At 43.9% G+C, this 17738-nt stretch overlaps 1 long non-coding RNA gene across 2 annotated transcripts in view; it reads right to left on the reverse strand.

Annotated features, from left to right (window-relative positions):
• The window catches only part of LOC143835305 (uncharacterized), a 353076-nt gene extending 336237 nt beyond the window's left edge, over window positions 1–16839 (reverse strand). For both annotated transcript variants that reach the window (XR_013230074.1, XR_013230075.1), the window contains exon 1: window positions 16728–16839. This is a non-coding gene — a long non-coding RNA (uncharacterized LOC143835305). The remainder of the gene's footprint in view (window positions 1–16727) is intronic.
• Between the last annotated feature and the right edge of the window lie 899 nt (window positions 16840–17738).

Consider the following 17738-nt stretch of genomic DNA (forward strand, 5'->3'; position numbering starts at 1 on the left):
TAGAACCTAAACCTTTGCTGGAAGAAGAGCAAACACATTGTTCACACTCCCCTTACCCTTCTGCTTGCCATCCTACACAAAATTCCTGTTTTCCTGGGTTTAAATAGGAAAGGAAGGGGAGTTAACGGGAGGGGCTATAATGGCCACTTACTCCCTTGTGGAGTGCTGAGTACATTAGAAAACACGCCCTGACTTAGAGACTAATTCAGAAGAAGAAGAAGAAGAAGAAGAGTTGGTTCTTATATGCCGCTTTTCCCTACCCGAAGGAGGCTCAAAGCGGCTTACAGTCGCCTTCCCATTCCTCTCCCCACAACAGACACCCTGTGGGGTGGGTGAGGCTGAGAGAGCGCTGATATCACTGCCCGGTCAGAACAGCTTTATCAGTGCCGTGGCGAGCCCAAGGTCACCCAGCTCAATCATTCAAGTGATTGAGGAAAGAATAAAAAGCAATAGCTTATATGGTACAGGACTATGAAGATTTAATTCATTTCTGTGCCACAATCTCCATGGACCTTGGAGAGCAGCAGGATGACTAAGAGGTCAAATTTGCCAGGGGACTATGGAATCTCGGACCGTTTGGGGAAATGGCCAAGCATTTGCTGGGGATGGGAACCCCCCCCCCAAAAAAAATATGGTCAGAGGCTGGGACTCTAGAATAGCCACAGAGATCCTAACTTACCCTTCTAATAGCTTTGAGTCATAAATGTACTATGAAGTAAGCACTACTTGAGTTCAATGGAGCCTTCTGATGAAGTTTGTTCAGGACAAGGCAGTCAGGCAAGGATTCTGTTTTTGAAGATAAGAGGCCTTACAAATTTTTGCCTTGTACGCTTGAACTGGTATAATGGCACAGATTGGAAAAAATTATCTTCTTCAGTATCACGGCATCAGTCTGCATTTACCCACTACATAGCTTCCTTGGAAAGGTTCGGATGTGCCCGCGGAAAGAGGGACAATGGCTTGGCCGGACATGCTGGGAGCAAGCCAAACCCCTGTGGTGCAACCAGCATTTTAGACGCTCATCTTTATGGCTTGGCTGGAAAACCTGCCCAGTGTGCTGAGCAAATGATTTTATAAGCCAGTGTTCTGCACATGTGCCAGGGGATGCCTAGTGTTCCAATGTGATGTGTAGTTTGATCCTGAAGTAGGAAACTTGTACCTGAGCTGTACCATTTCAGGTTGTAGGAAGAATTTAACATGATGAAATGCTTCCCTATCCAGCAAAATTGCCTCCACATAGAAAATAAGCATGCCAGGGGAAAGGGTTCTCATCTAGCCTCCCAGATGCCTCATGTACATGAGCCTCACCTGCAGTCTGAACTGGTAGAGCTAAAAGACAGGTGAGGTACCACATCAGGATAAACAGACTACAGCTTATCCCTTTGACAATTTGGATCTGCTTGTTTGGCCGTTTCTGCTTCTTAGGCTGTTCTGCCATATCATAAAAACCCCTGCACAAAGAAAACCAGGAACCAGGAAGAAAGCTAAACCAGAACGGATAAGGGTTTCAGGTTTTAACTGCACAGGGAGCTTCCGGGGAGCACACAATCATAGAATGCCCTAACTTGCAAGTAAAAAGTTTCAAGGAATTGCCACCAAACTTACCAGGAATATATGAAGGGAAGTTAGACTAGAACACTTTTTCCTTGGCAGACTTATTTTCTATGTGCTCCTAACATGTCCATCCAAGCCATTGTCTCTCCTCCTGCTGGCACATAAGCACCTTCCCATAAAGACAAGGAAGATGTGTAGTGGGTAAATGCAGACTGATGCTGTGATACTGAAGGAGGGTTTTTTTCCCCACCATATTTTGTATTTGTTTTTCATGGAAGAACATTCAGTCAAAAGTACCTGGAAAGCTTTCTCATCTGGCCTTTAAGGTGCTTAAATCTTGCTCCTCTAGTGCAAACCAACATGGCTACCCACCTGAAACTACACTACACTTAAATCAGAATTGCCAGTTTTGTGGTTCCTTTGGCAATCTCAGTCACTGAAACGGTGACCTTTGAAACCTTTAAGCCTCAATCAATATTCGAAGTTGCTACCAAAGCCTGTGAGAAATAAAGAGTGAAAAAGGAGAGAAATAAGCACCACTAAAGCTCGTGGCTTAACCTTCCAAAGCTAACCGAGGTATCTGACGCCCTGTTTTTCCACCGCTGCCCTCTGCAAGGCCCACCAAATGAATGCAGGTTTGCATAGCACAAATATTTGCTCGACGGCATCCATAACCAGGCCCAACCAAGCTTCAGGACCCAGTGCCTGCCTGTTGCTACTTTAAATGGGTACAGATGTATTTCTAACAGAAAAGGAGCAGCTGCATTCATATTCCTCAGGGGCTTAAGTAAGCATTTACATTTTGGAGACTGAACAGAAAGAAGTGGCGGCAATATGTCATCCCCAAAACACAAGCCACACATTATCTGGACACGTTAATCCCACAGGGCTGGTCCCTTGCTGGCTGCTGTTGGAAACTGAATGCACCTCGTACCAATCCAGAAAGATATTTATTTATTTAAAACATCGTAAGTAATATTTGTGTAAGTTGGTGGTAGGTCTCCAACGTCCAAGAATACTGCCCACCTCCTCAGACTGCAAAAGCTGAAGTGTATCCCACAATACTTGACAAATCATCGCCCCGGGACCATGCAGTGCTGTTGCTGCTAAGGCCGAGTCTGGTGGCCAGTGCTTTCCTCATTTCACCCTTATCGTCATACCCCAATGCTAGGCAGCAGTTGCAGGCAGATGTTAGATGTTTCACTACTAAGAACCTAATGCAAGTTCAGATGGAAAAATAGATACTTCGGCTGTAATCCTGAGAACACCTTAGGCAGTAAACCCTGCCTAATAACATGACACTTATTTCTGAGCAGACCTGCCTTGGCTTGCTGCCTTTGTTTTCAGCATCTCCAATTAGGATTCTGTGACAAATGTCACAGTAGTCTCATCTCTTGCCGTCCGTCTCTCTCTCTTTCACCTGTTCTCTTTCCGATTCGAACTGCCTGCCATATTTTGCTTTCTCATATAATCACTAAACTGAAAAAGAAAAATAGTGGAGATTGAAGATTGGTGTTCTAAACCTTTCATCATTTACCAGCACGACCCTCGACCTTTCAGATTAGATTCCACCTGCAGTTCAAATTTGTAAAGCGGAACCCTTTCTTGATAGTACTGTGAACATGTTCTCTTCCTCCTCCTCTCTTTTATTCTGCTTTTGTTCCTTGCTCTTTTCTCCTCATTAGAAAAAAAAAATAATGAAATGGTGATGCCCATGGGATTATCTTTCTAAAGTTACACTGTTAGTAGTCAGATCCCTCCTCTCACAAAGGGGAAATTTATGGTTATTCTAGCTATGAACACCCTTCTTAAAATTCATAAGTGCAGGCTCAAAATGAAACAAAATGGATGCCAGTCAGGAATTTACATGTATGAACAAGAGTGGCTGACTGTCTACTGCCCCCTCCATGCCCTGAAGAGATGCATAACTATGGACTAATGCTATCAACTCCCAACCTTACTCCCCCTGTATCCATTTACCTTAATTAAGCAGCTTTTTAATCAACACTCAATTCTATTTACTTAATCCATTAGCCCTTTCTACCCAGCACTTGCACAGTTATCAGACATCTCCCACATCATTGTCCACCTCAGGAAATCCCATCAGGTTACTGTTTTTTTGGGCACTGAGTCACCCATTCAAGAATATATTTTCTTCCCAGCTATGTGTGTCTTGGATCCTCTGCATACACGCCCATTTTGTTGGGCTCTCTTCTCTCTCATAATAGCTGGTCATTTAGCTGCTTCTGAGGGCTTCTTCAAGACTGGTAATTATCACTAAATCACTTTCCCCCTTTTCTCCAAGTTAGCACTTGTATCTTTATTGTATGCCTTTTGTTTTTTGGTTTTTTTAAAAAAAATTAAAACCTTTCCAGTTGAATATCTGCAGGGTTTATTTGAGAATTCTCTGAAGGGAAAAATCCTCCTAGAGGTAAGTGGGGAATACCATCTGTCTCCTTAAAGTACTTAGGAGACCATTTATTTGGGTAAAAATAGTGGTACACCCTTATGAGTCTCACTGCTATCTGAAAACTGATACGCCTTTCCCAATTTATAATCTTCTTGAACTGGGTGGTTCACCCCTCAACACAGTGTTCCAATTGGGTCTTTCCAGTCATTGATGGAAGGGGTAAAAACAAAAGGATAATTTATTCTATCTCATAACCTGAGCCTATGAACATACTAAGTAGTGATAGGGAATCCTCTACTGGCTCATCTTGGAAAACATTTGTTTTTAGGGAGCTTTCTCAGAGAATTCAGGAAAAATTTCCCCCCAAGAAAAACTAGTGCACATACTTTGCTTTCTCTACTAGTCTCTCCACTTAGCAAGGGCAGAAGACGAGGAGTGTCAGGGACAGCAGAGGTCTGTCAAAGCCTTTTCTAGAGTATGAGAAATATATTTTGTTGTTGTTAGGTGCGAAGTCGTGTCCAACCCATCGCGACCCCATGGACAATGATCCCCCAGGCCTTCCTGTCCTCTACCACTCCAGTATCTTTGCCATGAAAACTCAATGGAAATATATTTATTTAGTCCTAAATTGAGCTTCTAAGCACTTCCTAAACTGGATGAGTTCATCTCCCAATCCTAAATTCTCCCCTAATACTACCACTCCAAACCAGACCCCACAGATATCAATGAAAGTTAGTCCCAAGTGAGTGGCCTAGGCCTGCAGCCTTAGCAAAGATGCTGCTGCTTAGTACAACATAGGATGGTACTTGCCATGCACACCTGGGCTACCCATCCAGTCAGCCTTGGTTCAACTGACCCAACCTTGACTCAAAGTCCTCACATTTACAAAACCGCTTCTATACTAGAGTCGTCTGTCCCTGACACCGGTTGGTGTTACTGCCTTCTGTCGTTTTCATCCCATGGGTAGCCATGGAAACAACATTCATACCAAGTGCTGGGTCAACAGCTTGCTTGATATTCACATTTCCTGACTCCAGCCAGGGCAAAACTGACAGACAGCTTAAAGATTTTTTTTATTATGGGCAACCTTGACAGCAGTATCTTTAAAGAGCAGAATCTATAGAAACCGAGAAGACACAATGATGCTTAATGGCAAAATTTTGTTACAAGTAGATAAAATTTTCAGAACTGCTACAGTAATTGCTTTTCTATCCTTTTTAAAGGTATTGGCCCCATATTCTGGGTATCTTGACAATCTCTGCATTTGGGTCTTTGCCATCAGTGTCACATCAGAATTACTAATTTTTCATTCAATTTGCAGCTGTTAAAGAGCTACCACTGACCACAGGTTCCTCCCTTGAGGACTGGTCAAATGTTAAAACACCTGAAAGCAAGTGGCAGATGGTCAAATCCGATCTCTCGTTTGTAATGTATTTTGTGTGCAAGAACCTAGAATCATAGAGTTGGAAGGGACTTCATGGGTCATCTAGTCCCACCCCCTGCACCATGCAGGACACCCACAACCCTATCACCAACAGTGTAACCTGCCACCCCCTTGAATCTTCATAGAATCAGCCTCTCTCAGATGGCTATCCAGACTGTTTAAAAATCTCCAAAGACTACCCACCACCTCCTGAGGAAGCCTGTTCCACTGAGAAACCGCTCTAACTGTCAGGAACTTCTTCTGGATGTTTAGACGGAATTTCTCTTGAAATAATTTCATCCAATTGGATCTGGCCTGTCCCTCTGGGGCAAGAGAGAACAACTCTGCTCCATCCTCTATATGGCACCCTTGTATGCTTGGCAGATATGCAGTGGCTCAGTAGTACAGCATCTGCTTAGCATGCGTAAGATCTGAGGTTCAATCCATGGCATCCCCAGGTAATATGAATGGCCTCTGCCTGAGACCCTGAAGATCTGCTGCCAGTCTACATAGACAGTTCTGACCTTGATGGATCAATAGTCTGATTCAGTATAAGGCATCTTGTGAATTCATCCTGACATGGAAAATACTGATAATACCAAAACATGTCATCTCAAGGTTTTGCTCTTCCTCATGCCTTGGTATCACTGATTCTTTGATGAGAATGGGTGCCTCTGCATAAAGTGCTACACAGATGGGAACAGGGATCACTCCTGCACCTTGTGTAGAGTAGGGGTAGTTCAACCTGTGGTCCTCCATATGTTCATGGACTACAATTCCCATGAGCCCCTGCCAGCATTTGCTGGCAGGGGTTTATGGGAATTGTAGTCCATGAACATCTGGAGGACCACAGGTTGACTACCCCTGAGAGCATTGCCGTGTGAACTGATCTCCATCAACATTTCTGCAGGAGGAACTGGTATAGTAGCATGCATGATATGAGAAGAAGACATGCGTGGAGATAAGGAAGGGCAGCCAGTTTGAACATGAATCAGGCCAGAAGAGAGATTATCTGTTTGCAGATAATCAGCCCACGCAGACCCTTATTCACTTCACCATCTGCTCCTAGTCACTGCAGCTTCTGATTGCTAGTACATTCCCAGCTTATGATAACTGAGAAATTCTGGCACCTTTGGAGAATTTTTCAGCCACTGTGCAGCTGAATCTGTCAGGGGTGAGGAACGTGTGCGGAAGTCTCATGGTGCAGTGAAGTAAACCACTTCAGCAAACAGATGGAAGAATTGCATATTTGAATACACATTTAAAAAAAAAAAAACACATATGTTTCAGGAAACAACCATACCAGAGAGGGGGCTAGTTTAAAAAAAAACATGTCTTAGATAGAAAGGAATAGAACACTTATTTAAATAAAGGATTCAGCAGAACTTCTTGTATGATCTGGAGTTGCAGAGAAGATTAGAGCTACAAAATGTTGTACTGGTGAAATCCTTAAATACGTGAACTGGTGCATTCCAAAAGATAAATCAAAAATTGCTGCGCAGGCAGACATCACAGTGGCTCAAAGACCTGGCTTTTGTGTCAGCACTAACAGTATCCAGAGCAGCAGCGAATTCCATCAGATACTGCACTTTCATCTCTTTTGTGATGGTTTTAAAACATTGCCAGGGATTCTTCAGAGCTTTCTTCAGCTTAATTTTTCCTTGCCCCCTGTGTGCAGGCACATACACTAATCACGTGCTTCACACTTGCACAAATACAGAGATGATGCAGTAATTCCATTCCAGATGTTACCAGGCTGACTCTGAGTTCCCACCGGCTCGCCATTGCATCCTTTTGGTTGCATAACCTGTAACCAATATGTTCCAAAGCAACAAAAAGAGGAACTTCACTCACTTAGCTTTGGTTGTTTGCTTCTCTTTGCTAAACATGAGGTCTCTCTGTGTGTAAATGGACTTTCTACACAAGCCCTGAAAAAGGGATGTAGAATTCACTTCCATATGTTAAAAAAGCACATAGCCCTTTTTGTTGGGAAGATATGCTGGACAAAGTGGGAAGGGGCAATACTTGCTGAAATCTCAGAAGCCCATCTGGTCAGTAGGATTCCCCGGTGTTGGTCTGGGGCTTTGGTGTGAAAGTCAGTATTGCATATTAAACTAAGGCCTGTGAAATCCTCCCTGCCAAGGAAGCTCACTGAGTGATCTTGGGCTATTCTCTTTCAGCCTACCCTCCATCCTAAGGTAGGTGTTGTGAGGATAAAAATGAAACAGATGAAAAGGATGTTGTAAGATGGGGGAGAGTATATTTATTCCAATAAATTGGAATACATGTAGCCCTTCCCTTTGCTTAGAAGAAACAGAATAAATTATGCAAACTACTGCCATTCAGAACAATACGAAATGGGAAATATTGAACATTTGTAGTACTTATGAAATTATCAGCATATCTTTCATGGGCTGTGTACTGTCTCTGGAACCGACTGAATGCCCAGGTCTAATGCGCATGGATAGGCATACAAAGCAAGGGTGGGGGGAATGGCAGCAACTCTGCAGCTCCAGGCTTGTGTTCACTTCCCAAATTGTTTGTGTAGTGTTATGGGGCTCCTTCTCCTTCACAATGCATTCATCCAATACCACTCCCGCATTAGATGACTTCCCATACTGTTCTTAAACTGACCCACCCATCACTCATGCTAACTCTGCACTTGAATATCTAATTATTTCTAACAGACCATTATTGCCCAGAAAAGGGGGAGCATTTGGATCAAAGTTTCCAGAATTCATGATGCATCTATGAATCACAATGACAACTTGGTTCCATTAATGAAAATCCAATGAATCTACCTACCATAAGCTAAGAATGGAGAGAAATATGAGGAAACATCTCTGTGTTGCCACAGAATATTATGGTAGAGTCAGGGGTGTTTGTTTTTGTTTTGGGATTTTTTTGCAATTCAAACCTAGAGCAGGCTGCTGCATTGCGTATCTTGGGTGTGATCCCGGCGCCAGGGTCCTCAAGGGTTTCAAAGTTAATTTGAAACCTTAAGAGTTTGGAAAGTCAAGTGACCTATACGGAAAATGCACTTATGAGGAGAGTGGTGTGTTTATTTAGCTGGTGCATTTAGGAGACAGCCACAGACGTCAAAAGGAAAGCAAAATAATGGGGGGGGGGGTTGCTCAACACGAAGGAGAAGGAAGGAGGGAAAGCAAGAAGAGTTTCTTTTCCAGGTCAAACTAGATCCCAGGACAAGGGGCAGGCGAGGAAGAAAATACAGCCCTGAAAAAGGGACCTAGCCCTTGGGCCATCCCCAGCCATGGGCCCTCAAGGGAGGGAGAAAGCAAGGAGTCCCCTGGCACCTGCCCAGTGAGTTTCATTCCACCTTTTCTTGGCAGAGTGCCACCTTCCATGTGCTGTACATGGTCTGGCCTCCCACAGTCTGCACATGGCTCAGTCAAGCTGAATCCTATTATAAAGCTCAGCTGAGCCTGGTGCTACCCATGGCTTTGCCCGGCCAGGTGGCACCCTTCTTGCCTACCTGAGGCTAAGGGAGGGTAAGTCATCAGCCTATCAGGAAGAATCCCAGTGACCATAATGGACAATCCACCTCCGACTAGACCTACTTTTCCAGCTGCACCAGGCCAACCTTGAACTGAAATCTATGCACAAAATATGCTCAACCATGCTGCTTCAGACCAAAGTCCTTCTAATTTAGCACTGAGTCAGATTCCCATATTCTCTTGGGGGAATTTGGCTCTGTAATCAATAACGTTATTTTTAATGGACAAGGGAGAATCACTGCTGGGTTCTTTTGATCTCTCATCCTGGAAATTTGTGGTCTCCCAGACTTGCTGAAATGCAGCAAATTTAAGGGTGGGGGAGATCAGAAGCCCAGCTGATTTCCTTTCTTTTCTCCGGACCTCAAGGTGTCATCTTAGGCTGCCAAGAAAAAGAGTGGAAAAGAAAAATGAGCTATTGCAGTGCAGACATTTAAAATACTGCATCTCCCCTTGCCCAGCTCGGAAAGGAGAGAAGACTAAACTCTTCTCTTCCTTTTGCAACTTATTTATTTTATTTATTATATTTATATACCACCCTCCCCGGGGGCTCAACTTCACTATATTTACTTCGCTGTATGGGAGGTCAGATAACAGACTCTCAGCTGATCTCCCATCAGCTGGCAGTCAACTCCTGATCTACAGGTGGCTGCAAACACAGGGTTCTGCACCTGTCCAAGTTACTCTATGCAATCCAAACATATCCCTGATCATCTCCCATTCTTACTGTATCAAACAAGGTAAACTCTCATCTGTTAACAGTTTTGCTGAGAGATTTGTCATATACCCACTCACAATACACACCCAACAGACAATACTTTTCAACCGTTATTTCTACAAATGTAGCATGTATTTCTACAAATGTAGCATTCTCTGAACCCGAATATCTATATTTTTGCGTGCGGGTGTTTTAATGTGAAAGGGGGAAGAAACACCAAGATAGAACTAAGCAGTGGGAAGAAATGAAAATTATCAAGGAAGTGTTTTTTAAATTGTGGTGGGAAACTTGAGAATGTGACTCCCGTGTGGTCAGACAAATGGGTTTCAGACATCATATGACAAGGATTACCCCTACAGTAAGCAGTTCCTCTAACGCTTTCCCTGCAATTTGGAAATACTGATCTTTTTACTGACTGCGGTCAGGAAATTAAGACTTTTAGGTGTTGTTAGGATTTTTCCCAGCTGGTTAAAAGTCAGACTATGAGAGGAGTATTATCATGTGCCCAGAGTCTCCAAGGGCAGTAATTGAAAAGGACTTCTCTTTAGTGAGTGCAGCTTTGCACTGCTGAATTTCCACTGAACAGGAGACCCTTCCATTTCAAAATCATTTCTCTTGCGCAAAGGAGATGGGAAGAAGTGTTGCAATTTGCGGGGTTTAGTTCACCAGCAGCCTCAATCTTGCATTTTAAGTTCTGTGGAATGGCTCAGCTCCAGAACACATACATTTTAATGTTACTTTTTTAATGAATTGAATCTCAACCCCAGAACACATACATCTGAATGCTGTCTCCCTACAAAAATGTCTTTCAATAGACTAAGCTGTGCATATGCATGTATGTAAGAAGCAGAGAAGGAAGGTTAGAAAGAACAGCTGTAACTTCTGAGCTAAGCTTTTTTTTTACCTTCCTCTTTTCAAAGCCAGAGGCACAACCCATGGGAAGTAAGCCAAAGAGCTCCTTCGCATTAGTGTGCATTAGGACACTGTGTGGTTGATGCAGCCATAACATGGCTGCTGAAGAAGGTAGAGCTAGTCACAAAACGATTGCCACAGCTTAACTTCAGTCACACAGTGAAGATCATTTGGAATGTTCTGCCAAATGACATCAAATCCCTGCGGGACTTTAGACAGTTTGGCAGGGATTGCAAGACAGAACTATTCCGCCTATGGTTGAGGCCTGAAAAACCATCAGAATCCACTGGTCAGAATTCCACCAAGCCAAAACGCCTAATAAGGCGTAATTATGCCTCCCCCCCCCTTATGAAAGGCAAAGATACTATGGATAGTTGTAAATTTTTATTCTTTGGCTTAATGTTTTTTAAAAATCTAATTTTAAATTAATGTAAATGTCTGTTTTCATATTTTGGAATTTTACATATGTGATTTGATCATGATTGTAATCTGCCCTGAGCCTTTGGAGATAGGGTGGAATATACCACAAACTTCCAGGATGAGAGATCAGAAGAACCCAGCAGTGATTCCCCCTCCTCCATAAAAAGCTGACCATAAATACATTTCCTTACTTTTCTCCATCCAGTCTTGCACTTTTGGAACCAATTCTGATTTCCAGAATTAACTTTCCCCCCATTTTTGATGTGGAACATCTACTGGTGCAGTCCCTCAAACGGAAATGTAGACGTCCATCATCCTGCCTTAGGGATCATGCCACTAGATGGACCGCAGTAACGGCAGTGGTGCCACGTAGTGAGGCACTCTCATTGCTTTGGCACCTCCGCCACTGCCAGTCTTCCAAGGCCACTCCCACCCTCCATAGAGCAGGAGCGGCCTCAGAAGACTCAGCTGGCGCCACCTTTGCTGGCCTTCCAAAGCTGATCCCACCCTCTGGAGAGTAGGGGAAACCTCGGGAGACTGGCAGGAGCAGGGCCAGCCCAGCAAGCCACACCAGCAGATAAGGACAGGGATTGGGGGGTGGAGGGGTGGAGGGAGGGGTCAGGGGACAAGGATTCTCGCCCCCTATGTGGATGTTCCACATCAGGGGTGACAATCCTTGTCAGTAGATTTTTTTCCCCTAAAGAGGGCTCAACGTTGTTTGCAATACTTTTCCCTCCTCTATTTTAACCTGACAACATCCCTGTGGTGATGTGCTTCATGCTATTTATTTCTCGGACCCATCTATATTTCCAGCCACATCACAAACTCTATACATACTAAGACCTGGTTTACATAAGCAAGGGAATGAGGTGTTAAAATGGACCATACCACTTCAGAGGGCAGTTGAAGCACCAGGGAAGGTCATATTTTGAAATACTGTTTGTTTTTCTAAAAACAAACAAACCAGCAAATAGAAAATTGGCGCACCAGGAAAAGAGAAGGGGTAGACATTTTAGTCCTGTGCTGCTAGATTTCTACTTGCATGGATATTTCTTTTAATGCACAGAAGCATTCGGAACCAAAATACAGCTCCTTCAGTCTGCAGTGGCCCAGTCCATTCTGCTACCTCATTTTTCTGCATACATCACATAACTTTCTATAAAAAGGTGAAGGCATCATTATCTATGCAGTCTGAAGGTGGACATCATGTTGCTCTAATCATTATGCAACACAAGCAAGCAAGCACAACAAATGGTCTGTCCAACATAAGCTTAAAGAGACCAAGAAGGAAAATAAGTTGCAATGAGCAGACATCAATCATTTTTGACATTTTAACGATTACCTGTTTCAATTGCTTCTCTTAATTGCTAATGTTTTAATTGTAAAACCTATATGCTGTAAACTGCCCCAAGCCGGTATCTGGGAGGGGCGGTCATACCAATCCAAACATGAATAAATATAAATAAATAGCTTGAAAGTGGGTCTTTAAAACCTTGCTTGGGCTGTTCTCTCCCCCTCTTGAGAATAATAAAATGGTGCTCCCTGCCTGAAGGATCTCACAGTGTCCAATAAACTCCACCGGCCTGATCTTCACATGCTTGGCACTCACCACACTCCTGACATGTTAAGCCAATCACGTTACTCCTGCCCATGCAAAACTTCCCCGACAACAGGCAGCCTATTTCCCAGCAATTTGGAGGCCAGCAGGGAAAGTGGTGGGGGAAATCACAAGAGCTTAAAGTGGGCTGTATCTAAAAGCTAAGAAAAAGCACAGATGCAAATTTTGGACTCCATGGTTCAGGTAATGACAGTGAGAGCTTTGGAGAGCTCGCAGTGGACCAAGGTGGTTTACATTAGCAAATCCCTCACTGGCACAAGCCCACAGAGCAAGAGAAGCCATGCTTCTCTTCTTTGCATGCACGTAGCATGCTGGTTTGTTAGAGAACTGCACTGTGCACATGAAGGACACACCATCTAAGGCACAAATAGCTTAGCAGCATCATTCCGTAAAGCAGTCCATATGCTAGCCCCACTGACACTGAAATATTTGGAATGTTGCACATTATCTTAAAAGCCTATGGAAGTCTACACACGTAACCAGGCCACTGAGTAGATGGGACAAGGGATCCACTGCCAGCAGCTTCCATGGCCCACTGCTACTGGAACAGTGGCAAGAGAACAATTGAATTAAAAAAGTGTACGTTGAGCCTATGGCATGATGTCCCTTCCAGGATTTTTTCCCCTAAAGCAGTGGTCCCCAACCCCCGGTCCAGGGACTGGTTCAAGTCCGTAGATCAGTCAGTACCGGTCCGCGGCTCCTCCTCGTCCTCCTCCCCAGCTGCTGCCTCAGGGGCTGCCCTGCCACTCTGCTGCCAGATCACCTTTGGTGCTCTCCAGCGGCTGCCATGGCTGGGGCTCCCCCTCAGCATGGCACTGCACAGCTACTGCTAGCAGCGCCCCCCCAGCAGGCGGCGGGAAGTCAGGGGCGCTGGCGGGAAAGAAAGCGGAGCAGGGGCTCAGGTGGCGGTGGCGACGTCCCTCGGCAAAAGACTACCCTCCCGGGCCTCAGTAAAATTGTCAAGCATTAACCGGTCCCCGGTGATTAAAAGGTTGGGGACCACTGTCCTAAAGGGACAATATGCTGTAGCAGACAACAGCCCCACCATCCCCCTCTACCACCACCACTGGGTGTCTGGCTGATTTCCTGGCAGCTATGCCATTGAAAGCAGAATCTGGAGACACGAGCCGAGCCTGAGAATATCATTCTGCTTTAGATATACTGCTTTGGTAGTTGTGCAGACCTGTTCTTTCAATGGGGCAAGACACCAGGAGGCAAATGTGATTGTGGTGCAGCCAAACAAACTATTTTCCATCTGTCACAGGAATGGACAGCATTGTGCTTTCCAGGGAGATGTGACGGAGCTCATTGTACTATCTCCAGCTATGATTGTGTGAACTGAAAACTTAGATATTAGTGTTTAGCAAGGTTTTCTGATATGTCTGCATGACTGTTGTACCTACATGGCTACACATACACATACACATGCACATGCACACGCACACACTATGTTTCCTGTGTGGAACTCTGCCATATAATAAATAAAGTAAATATGCTGCTAATCAGTTTCAGATTCATCCCACCCAAAATATAAAGACTTCCTCCCAGAGTACCTAACTCTACTAAAATTTCTGAGAAATCTATATGAAAAATTTCTAGCACCATCACAGTACCATAGTAAAACTTCTCACGGGAAAGGAAATGATAAACCCATTTAAATCTGCAGTTTTATTTTGATAGATATACCTTGGCTTCCCTCCCCCCAATATTGTTCTCTTCTCTACTTTATCCTAACAACAACCCAGTGACAGTGACTAGCCACCCAGAAAGCTTCAAACCTGAGTCTCCCAGATCATAATCTATTACTAAACACCATACAACACAGACTCAACAAAATAGGCTCACTGTTTACTATCATTATGGCATATATTCCATTCTCCTTAATGAATTCCATTGTTACCGAAAATTGACCTGCCTTCTGTATATATAATGCGGGAATTAGTGATTCTAGGAAACTTGCTGAGTAAGACAGTTCCACCTATGCATAAGAGGGAAGGATCCTAGTCTGAAATCTTAAGCAGAGGCAAACTTTGATATTAACCAAAAATAATTATAAGGAAAACAAAACCAGAAGTCTCTAATGCACATCCACACTAAAGTAAACAAGCACACAAGAAGAAAGAAAACAGTTGAGATGGTGTGAAATAGCATTAAATGTTGGGTCGGAAAAAGGTTTAATATGTCAGATAGATTTTATTGTTCACAGCCAAAGGCCATTGCCATACACATATATACTTCAAGTTTTAATAGCTACCATCCGCAATGTGTAGAAGCCCAGTAGAAACTGTTTTGAATAGAGAGAAATACCAGGGGTCCCTGTGGGCTCACAGTAATCTCATCTGAAGGGTCCAGGCTGTTCCTGGAAGCATGGCATCCATTTGGAGTGTCCATTTTCTGTTTCTGCTTGGAATTTGTAAAATGCACAAGGGGCTGGGTAAAACTGACATCTGTGGGCAAACTTAGAGAATGGTGTTTATGGGCAAACTCCCTCTCGAAGGGAGGAGGGGTCTGACCATTAATACCATTCCCAACCTGGATCTGGCAACCCTATCCCCGCATCCCCTGTCCGTGGCCAGAGGAGACCTGTCAAGCCTACCATTTTCTCTCAGGCACCATTTTGGGAACCATTTCCTTAAGGAGCTAACAGTTGCTTTGCCATCTCTTTTCATCTCTTGTGCCTTTAACAAAGAGGTGAAGTACACAAACATTAACAGGTGGCAAGGTTTATCTCCATGCTGTGAAAATCCTCATCGGCTGATTTCTACACATCCAGGAGATAAGCCTTTATTTCAACAGGAATGGTAAGCCCTTAGTTAACTCACACATCACACCTGCTGAGTTCAAGGGGTTAGAAAATGCTTACATTTGGGAGGAATGTGCCTATGATCATTTAGAGTTGGTGCAAAACAAAATTCCCCCTTTCCCCTGCAAGCACATCCAAGAGCCAATCAACACACTTATATTTAATAAAAGCTGAAAGTTTAGTGATTAATTTTGCCGGGATCCAGTTCAGGCTGTTCTTAAGACTTACGCTAAACTGTTTAAAAAATAAACGCCCTTTTGATAGATAGATATATTTCTAATAAAGACAAAAATAGAATATGTAGGCAAGCAGCAAGCTCATTTTGGCTGCGGCTCAGAGCCCATCCCAGAGGAGTAGCATTGATGGAAAATAAAATTGTCAGGGGTCGTGTTAAAATAAGTGCCCTGGCTTTTCCAGCACAACAGGCTCCCAGACTTGCTATGTTTGGTTTGAACGCCTGAGCCACTGCCGTATCTCAGATTTAAGCGCAAACGAATTCCGAGCACTTAAAAAGGGCTTTATCAGACCAACATGAAGTACATCCAAGAACAAAATACTATCTTCTGGCGCTAAACCAATAAAGAGCAGAAACAGGAAACTATGGATCATTACAGAACACAATCTTCTGATAAGCTCAAAGAATAAACATTTGGATTTTGAATCGTGACGTACTGGAGAACAGGTTGCAAGAAATTCTTCCCTATGCTATTCATGAAGACATTTCTGGATGCCCTTTAAAGTTAACTTATTCCTTTCCAATGTAAGATCTGTCAAATCTAACACTTTGGATGGAAAACTGTTTTGAAAAATGCCACCTATCCAGAGACCTGTAAGAGGAAAACACTCACAAACTGCAACATCTTTAACCGCTCCTTGCGGAGCGGATAAAATAAAACAGTAAGGGCTCCGCCACCCCGCTGATTCAGGTAGGCCACGGAGCGCAGGGCCCACTCGACCACTCACGCCCCCTCACAGGTCATCCCGCGCCTGCCCTTCAGTCCGGGGCCTGGCCCCAGAGAGCTGCGCCGCCCAATGCGCCAGCCCCTCTAGCACCCACTGTATTTCGGGGACAGCGGGCTTATTTACTAGTGAAAGCATAAACCAACAGCATAAAAATCATCAACGGTAAGAGATACAAGGGACACCCACATAAAAACTACCTGATAATATAATCACAATGTTTAGCATGTATAGAGGGTTTGAAACACTTATTTAAAATATTTATAAACCCCTTTTCTTACAGATACCTGGACCCTAAGGCAGGTAACATATATAAGCACATGGTTCTTAAAAATAACAGCATTTAAATTAGTGTAAAATGGCCAACAGGGGAAAAAGATAAATTCAAAGCACTCACAATTGCCTTAATCAGCCAAAGGCCCTTCTTTGTACAGGTCCCCAGAAGTTCCAAGAGTCAAGTTGCCAGTTCTAGGGGTTGGGAAATACCTGGAGAGTTTAACATTGTAGCTGGAGAAGGGTGGGGTTTCAGAGGGGAGGGGCTTAAATAGGGTAAAGTACCATAGAGCCCCTTTGAAGTGGCCATTTTCTCCAGGTGAACTAATTTCTGTGGCCTGGCAATCAGTTACAACAATGGGAGATCTAGAACCATCACCTGAAGACTGGCAAACCTATTCAAGAGAGATGACGATCTCATTTTATTCTGGAAGACTGTTCCACAACACTGGAGCAGCTGCTGAAGAAAGCTGCAAAAGAGCAGAATGTGTAGCCTTAAAGGGGATAAGACAACTAAAAGGAGTTTCTGTGCTGAATGAAGTTGCTGCATGGGTTCATAAAAGGACAGGTGATCCTTCAAAACATGATCTTAGTCATCCTTACAACAGTCCTGTAAGGTAGATCAGTGCTGTTCTTTCTACACTTGGATAAAAAAGTGCAGCTGGCTACTTGCATCAGACCATCTAGTGCAGGTGGGTTGCTAACTCTGGGAAAGCACACTTTGGGAACCAGACAGGGTCTTTGGAGCCAGAAATGATGACCAGGAGAAGACCAGAGGAGTAAACAGGCAGAGCACTGCATAGACGTGTTTGATATTTATGATGATTGCCATATCCAGGAAGGTTGCCAACCTCCAGGTGGAGCCTGGCAATCTCCCAGAGCTACAGTTGACCTCCAGTTTTCCTGGAGAAAATGGCAGCTCTGGAGGGTGAACTCTATGGTGTTATACCCCACTGACATCGCTCCCCAACATTTGCCCTCCCTTGACTGCACTCCTAAACCTCTAGGAAATCCCCAACCTAGAGCTGGCAATCCCAAATACGAGACAGCTTGATTTGTTTGAAACTGCAATCATATCAGAACAGTCTTATGACATAAACTTGGTTAATCCCTGTAAAAGCAATTCTGACTTAAA

The sequence above is a fragment of the Paroedura picta genome, chromosome 4 (genome assembly GCF_049243985.1).
Source record: "Paroedura picta isolate Pp20150507F chromosome 4, Ppicta_v3.0, whole genome shotgun sequence".
In the NCBI taxonomy this organism is placed as follows: domain Eukaryota; kingdom Metazoa; phylum Chordata; class Lepidosauria; order Squamata; family Gekkonidae; genus Paroedura; species Paroedura picta.